This window comes from Meriones unguiculatus, chromosome 3, assembly GCF_030254825.1.
Source record: "Meriones unguiculatus strain TT.TT164.6M chromosome 3, Bangor_MerUng_6.1, whole genome shotgun sequence".
Taxonomy (NCBI): domain Eukaryota; kingdom Metazoa; phylum Chordata; class Mammalia; order Rodentia; family Muridae; genus Meriones; species Meriones unguiculatus.
In genome coordinates, this window is record NC_083351.1 from 167,133,907 (window position 1) to 167,141,215 (window position 7,309).

Sequence of the window (7,309 nt, forward strand, 5' to 3'; positions counted from 1 at the left end):
GAACAGGACTCTGACTATCTACTAGGGAGACTGAGAAAGGAGGGTCTCAAACTCAAGGCCAGCCGGAGGAATTTACTGAGACCATGATTTAAAGCCAAGGATACTGCTGAGCACAGTGGCAGATGCCTTTAATCCCAGCACTCAGGAGGCCGTGACAGGTGGATCTCTATGTGTTTGAGGCCAGCCTAGTTTACAGAGTGAGTTTCAGGACAGACAGGGCTACACAGAGAAACGCTGCCTAGAAAAACAAAACAAAAATAAGAGCAGGAGGAAGAAAGAAAAATGAGAGAGAAAAAAATGGAGGTGTATTGTGCGGTCTATTATTTGTTGTGCCTATATGTGGTCCTGGGTTCCCATCGCCAGTGTAAAAAAAAAAAACAAATAAACAAACCAGAGAAATTTGCATCTGTTGACTGGCTTTCACCCCTATTCTTCTGCAGTCCTTGGGAGTTAACCTACAGCCTTCCACATGCTAAATGACCACTCTACTGCCCTATCCCTTTTATGCACTTTTTTAGATTTTTCCCTATTGTTTTTAGAAAGCAGAATGCATTTTATATCCATGTAATGAGAGGTTCATGACTCTACATCTCTCTTTCTGTTCTGTGTACATGTATCTCTTTCCTGTTTGAAATTGCCCTGGTCCCTCACAGGGTCCAGTAAGACCTCGGCACTGCTGCATGAGTTCTGCACTACCCTCCCTGTAATCCTTTCCGGGTTCCTTTGGAAGGAGCCTTGGCATGAGTCTACAAGAGGAACTTGCACATGCATGCCACAAATCTTTCCCTTTTCTTGAACTCTGCCATAATAATGCTCCTGCCCCATTCCACCTCACACACAAAGTTCCACCAGTTCTGTCTATTAAAATTAATGACTTAAGAATAAGCCTCAATTTACCAAAGATTCATTCCCCAGGACTAGAAATTCTCCAGCATCAACTTGCTGCCTCAAGCCTGTGAGTGCCTGTGACCTCAAGACCTCCCTGTAAAATGTTCCTATTAGTCTTTGTGTCTAGAGCAGCTTCCTGAATAAATTGGCTCACATTCTGTTCCCAACTTATGTCTACCTTCTCAGGAGTTCCTGGGGGAGTTTCCTAAGGAGAGAAAATACTCTTATTTTAAGAACTTCCTTCCTCCTAGGTAAGCCAATTGGTGTGTGTTATCTCTGTCCTTCAGGTAAGAGTGAGAACCAAGTTGTTGTTCTTGAATGGCACTTCTTTCCTAGCTTCCCTATGAACTTAATTACTGTGACCCTGTTTGGTCCTAGAACCTGGTGTTTCTCCTGCTCTTCACCTCACCAGAGTTCTGATGCCATCCCCTGGACTGACACTCTGTTCATCTGTCTGCCCTGGGCTCTCAAAACTGGAAGTTTCCTCTCTGTGACTATCCCTAAAAGATGAAGATTATCTAGAGCAGTGATTCTCAACCTTCCTAATGCTGTGATCCTTTAGTAAAGTTGCTTGTGTTGGGGTGACACCCCAACCATAAGATTACTCCATTGCTACTTCATAATACAATTTCGCTACTGTTATCGATCATAATGTAAACATCTGAAATTCAGAATATCTGATATGAGACCCCAAAGGCATCTCAATACACAGGTTGAGAACAGCTGGTCTAGAGACATACTCCCCTTTAGCTATCAGAGTTTTGAAACAATGGGTTCCTTTCAATTGGCATTTGTCCAGGAATTTTAAGCTGAGAGAGGCCAAAGATTGACTTTTGGCCACAGGAAGAACACTTTACTCTGGCAAACAGAATTCAGGTTTCTGAGAAACTGTCAGGTCAACTTGCAGGACTGACTGGAAGTACAGGCAGTGATGAGTCACACATGACCAGCACACCTTTGATGTGCATACTGTCTGTCTCCCATCCCGGGGTGGGAATGCTTAACCAGTCTCTTCTCTGTCTGACACTGTTTGTCTCTTTAATTAGTCATTGAGATTCAGGGCAACATCCATTCGTTAGGGACAGAACCTGAGTCCTGGTAGCCTTATAAGCCTGGGTCACATCTTAGAAAAATGATGTCTGCATGGGCATCCAGCCCAGCTCTTCCTAACTCCAAGCCAGTGGAATCAGTTCACCTTGAAAGATAATTGTATGAGCAGTGTTCAAGGACTACCCCTGTGAAACAGAAATTCACTCTTTTGGTTCCCATGTTAAATACCACTATCTCAAATTCCAGTCAGTCACCTAAGGACTACATGCATTTACTTTTCTCAGTGTGACAAAAATCCTGACAAATGTCACTTAAGGGTCTATTTGTTTTTTAGTCTAAGTGGAGGCTATCACTGTGAAGAAGGAATGGCAGAGGGACAGTGAAGCCACTGGATACATTTCATCCACGGTGAGGAGGCAAAGCAATGAAGCTCTTGTTCAGATAGCTTCGTCCTCTTTATGCACTTCAGGGAAGGCACATGGAATGGCATTTCCCACATTAGGGTGAACCTTATTCAGCTCTGTATTATCTAGAAAGTTCCTCAGATATGTGTAGACCTTTGTCTCCACAGCAATTCTAGATCCTGCCCGTATAAACCACCACAAGGCCAATTATAGCTTCTAAGCTAACAGCAAGACTGAAAGTGTCTTCCCAGATAAATTTATGAAGTTCAACCCAGCAGCAAGCTGTACTGCTTAGGTATTTGATCACAGCAAGGAGAGGCCAGAGAATGTTGTAGGCGTTAGTTTTTAAAAACTCTTTTATTTACACTTTTTAAGCTCCAATTGGGCTTCAAATGTTATTAGAAAGAACAGCTCAACCGCTGTATTTTACCAATAAAGACTCAGGAGCCTGACGCTGGGGAGAAAAACCTGCTAGCTCAGAGAGGCAGAGAAAGTAACCAGCTAACCTTCCTTCTAAGTTCAGTCTGATGGAAAAAACCCAAATGGCTCATTAGCTCAGCTGACAGCCCCAGAACAAAAGGCAAACAAAACAAAACAAACAAACAAAACACCCAAGGCCAATGGCTTGTTAGCTAAAAGCCCAAAAGCCAGGGAGCTGGGGAGCTAACTAAGCTAAAGCCAGAGCTTAAGCTAATTGCCTTTCTTCTTCTCCATGCTGTCTCAACTCAAAGTCCCTCCTACTCTTTAATCTCTGCCAGCTGGTTTCTAGCTCTGCCTCTTGACCTTGTATTAACTTTATTAGATCCAGTATACTGAGAGCTCTTGGATTAAAGTCTGGGTGAACCACACCAAAATCAATTGTTTACAATAAACAGACAGTTCTTGGATTAAAGGTGTGTGCTAGGGCTCAACCACACCAAAGAAAGAGGGTTTTACAGTTCACAATTTTGGGAATCACAATGGGATCAAATATCCTGCAACAGAGGATGACAGATTCCCCTGGAGCTAGAATTGCCTCAAGTGCATCCTAGGAACTCAAGTATAGTACCCTGAAAGAAAAGCCAGAGCTCTTAATTGCTGAGCCATCTCTCTCGCTAACCCTCATTTTCTGTTTTTGTTTGTTTGTTTGTTTGTCAGTAAAGGGACTCATAATTTTCTTCCTGTTATGTTTTGGCTGTTTGCATTGACACAGAAATCTTGATTTAATCTAGGAATGGGAAAATCCAAGGTGGGATTAAATGTCTGGACTCAAATATACAAGCAGATGGCAGCTTGTGGTTGGTGGGTGGGACTGCAAAAGGGAGGGACCTAGCAGGGTGGTATATACAGGCTGCAGGGGAGGCAGAGGAGTCTTTCCCTCAGGGATGAACACTGTGAACACTGTGGTGACAGCCTGGCTCTCCTGGTATCCAGAGACCGTGTGCTCATCAGTGCTCAGAACAGGTAAGTCACTTTGATCCAAAGGGCCCAGGAGCCCTGAAATAGAGAGGGTAGGCCTAAGATGGGAAAGTCATTTGTGTATTCATTTATTTATTTATTTACATAAGTTTCTAAAGGAATTTTTCTGGATGTATATTTTTTTAAAACTACTTTTAAAATTTTTAATATTTTTATTGATTTGGGCAATTTCATATCATTGAACCCTGAGCACACTGACATTTCATTTCACTCAGGTCAACCACCCCAAGTATCAACAACCAAAAAATGCAAAAGAAGAAATTCAGTGTGTGTTGCCAAACTGTTCAGAAAGTTGTTTCCTGTGCCAATAAGGTCAAGGCTCTTCCCCACTTTTTCTTCTATTGATTTAGTGTGTCTTGTTTTATGTTGAGATCTTTGATCGACTTGGCCTTGAATTTTGGGTATGGTGATAAGTATGGATCTAGCTGCATTTTCTATATGGAGACATCCAGTTAAACCAGCACCATTTGTTGAAGATGCTGACATTTTTTCCATTGTATGATTTTGACATCTTTGTCAAAAATCAGGTGTCCACAAGCATGTGGGTTTGTTACTGGTTCTTCTATTCATTTCCATTGATCTACCAATCTGTTTCTATGCCAGTACCATGCCATTTTTATTACTGTTGCTCTATAGTACAGCTTGAGATCAGGAATGGAGATACCTCTAGAAGATCTATTATTGTATAGGATTGTTTTAGTGATTCTGGGTTTCTTGTTTTTCCCTATGAAGTTGAGAATTTTTCTTTCAAGTTCTGTAAAGAACTATGTTGGTAACTTGATAGGAATGTATTAAATCTATATATTGCTTCAGAACATGTATTTTTATTTTTATTTTTTAATATTAGTAACAGTTTTTAACTTTGTATTTCAGAACATAGTTTTTTTTTTAAAGAAGTTATTTATTTTTATTTTGTGTGCATTGCTGTTTTGAGTGCATGTTTGTCTGTGTGAGGGTGTTGGATTCTGGAACAGTAGTTACAAACAGTTGTGAGCTGCCCTGTGGGTGCAGTGACTAGAACCTGGGTCCTCTGCAAGAGCATTCAGTGCTCTTAACTGCTGCACCACATCTCCAGCCCTCTGCCTCCATTTGTAGTATGAAGCTTCTCCCTGTCAAGCTCCCATTCTTGGTGGCATCATCTCCACACAATGTGCCAAGCTACTCTTTCCTGATTTCCTTCTTAAGATTTACCTGATAGAGGTTGGAGAGATGGCTCGGCACTTAAGAGCACTAGCTGCTCTTCCAGAGGACACAGGTTCATTTCCCAGCATAAATATGACAGCCCACAACTATCTGGAACTCCAGTTCCAGGGGATCCAGCACTTTCACAGAAACATACATGTAGAAAAACCACCAATACACATAAAATACAAGGTAATAAATTATATAAAAATTCAAAAACAGATCTCTGTAATGTTTGAACTATTTCTTTTTAAAAACTTTAACCTTGGCATAATGACACATGCCTTTAATCTCAATACTGGGTGAGGCAAGCTCAGGTAGATCTCTGTGAGATTGAGCATAGCCTGGTCTACAGAGAAAGTGTGTCTCAAAAAACAAAACAAAACAAAACAAAACAAAGCCAAACAATCAGTGTGTACCATGGAGTATTATGTGTGTCTTCTCAAGGTCAGAAGTTAGCTTCAGAAAATGGGGTTGCAGATATCTGAGAGCTGCCGCATCAGTCATCTCTCCAGCCCTTTGTCGTTGCACTTCATTTATTGAAAATGAATACTTTTTCATACACCACATTCTGATTATGGCTTCATCTTTACCAGCTTCTCTGTGATCCTCCCTACATTCTCTTCCATCCCAATCCACACTCTCTTCTCATCCCTTAGAAGACAAACAGGCACAAAAGAATTATAAGAAGGAGCCAGGGGGTTGGAGAGATGGCACAGTTGTTAAGAGCACTGTTTGTTCTTCCAGAGGTCCTGGGTTCAATTCTCAGCATCCACAAGGAGGCTCACAACCATAATGTGATCTGATGCCCTCTTCTATCATGCTGATGTACATGCAGAGGAGCATTTACAAACATAAAATAATTAAATCTTAAAAAGGGGAAAGAGAGAGAGGGAGCCAGCTGTGGTGGTACATGCCTTTAATCCCAGCACTCAGGAGAAAGAGTCAGGAAATCTCTGTGAGTAGAGTCCATCATGGTCTACAAAGTGAGTTCCAGGACATGCAGAGTTATACAGAGAAACCTTGTCTCAAAAAACTAACCCACAAACAAACAAACAAACAAAAAACAATACCAGAAATAGAATTATAAGAAAATAAAACAAAAACAAACAATTCAGAATAAGTGAAAATAGACAAACCAATACAGAAAATAATCCAAAGATAAAGCATGAGGAGTTGGCCTAGTGGCACTCTTCTGTATCCCCAGCACTCAGGGAGACAGAGGCAGGCAGATCTGTGAGTTTGAGGCCAGCCTGAGGCCAGGACAGCTAGGAGCTTTGGCTCACATAGTAATTCTCCCAGCAGGAACCCTTAGGCAAGAAGATGCCTGTGAATTGGAATTCCAAGTTATCCTTACCTACAGAACAATGTTGTCAGAACACAATCCAAAAGCAAGGACAACAAGAGCAAATAGAAGAGTAAATAAATAAGCACCAAACCATAAAAATTGAAGGTTAGGGAATTGGTCAGTAAGTGGACACATGATTTTCATCCTATTCTGTTTTTATTGTGTTTGCATTGACACTGAATGCTTGAGTCAATCTAGAGAATGGGAACACCCAAGGTGGGATTAAGTGTCTGGACTCAAATATGCAAGCAGATGGCAGTTTGTGGTTGGGAGGTGGGGCTGCAATAGGGAGGGGCTGAGCAGGGTAGTATATAAAGGCTTCAGGGAGACAAAAGTCATTCCCTCAGTGACCTGAAGACTGTGGTCTTAGCCTGGCTCTGCTGAGATCCAGAGACCCTATGCTCATCAGTGCTCAGAACAGGTAAGTCACTTTGATCAAAAAGGCCAGGGTCCCTCAAAATAGAGAGGTTTGGCCCAAAGTAGGAAAAGTCGGTTATTTATTTATTTGTTCATTTATTTATTTATTTATGTTTCTAAAGGCTTTATATTTCTGAATGTGTAGAATTTAAAACTACCTTTTAAATTTGTAATGATTTTATTTATTATTGGGGAATTTCACATCATTGAACCCTGAGCACACTCACTTCCCAGTCCACCCAGGTCTACCTCCCCACTTGCCACCAAGCAAAATAATAATAATAATAGTAATAATAATAAAGGATGTTCAGTTTGTGTGGCCAATATACTCACTTGAATGAGAGCAAACTTCAGGTGGCCAGCCTCTTAGAGAAACATGACTCTTTTCCCACCTGCCATCAGCCAGGTGCCATCCCCTGAGGGTGGCTACCTTTCTTCATCCTTTCCACAATGTTGAGTAGTTGTTTTTAGGACAAGATTGTTCTTTCCTGTCTATTCAGATGAACCTACTGAAGAAGATTGGATTTAAGTTCAACTTTATATAATGCAGGATGGAGTATCA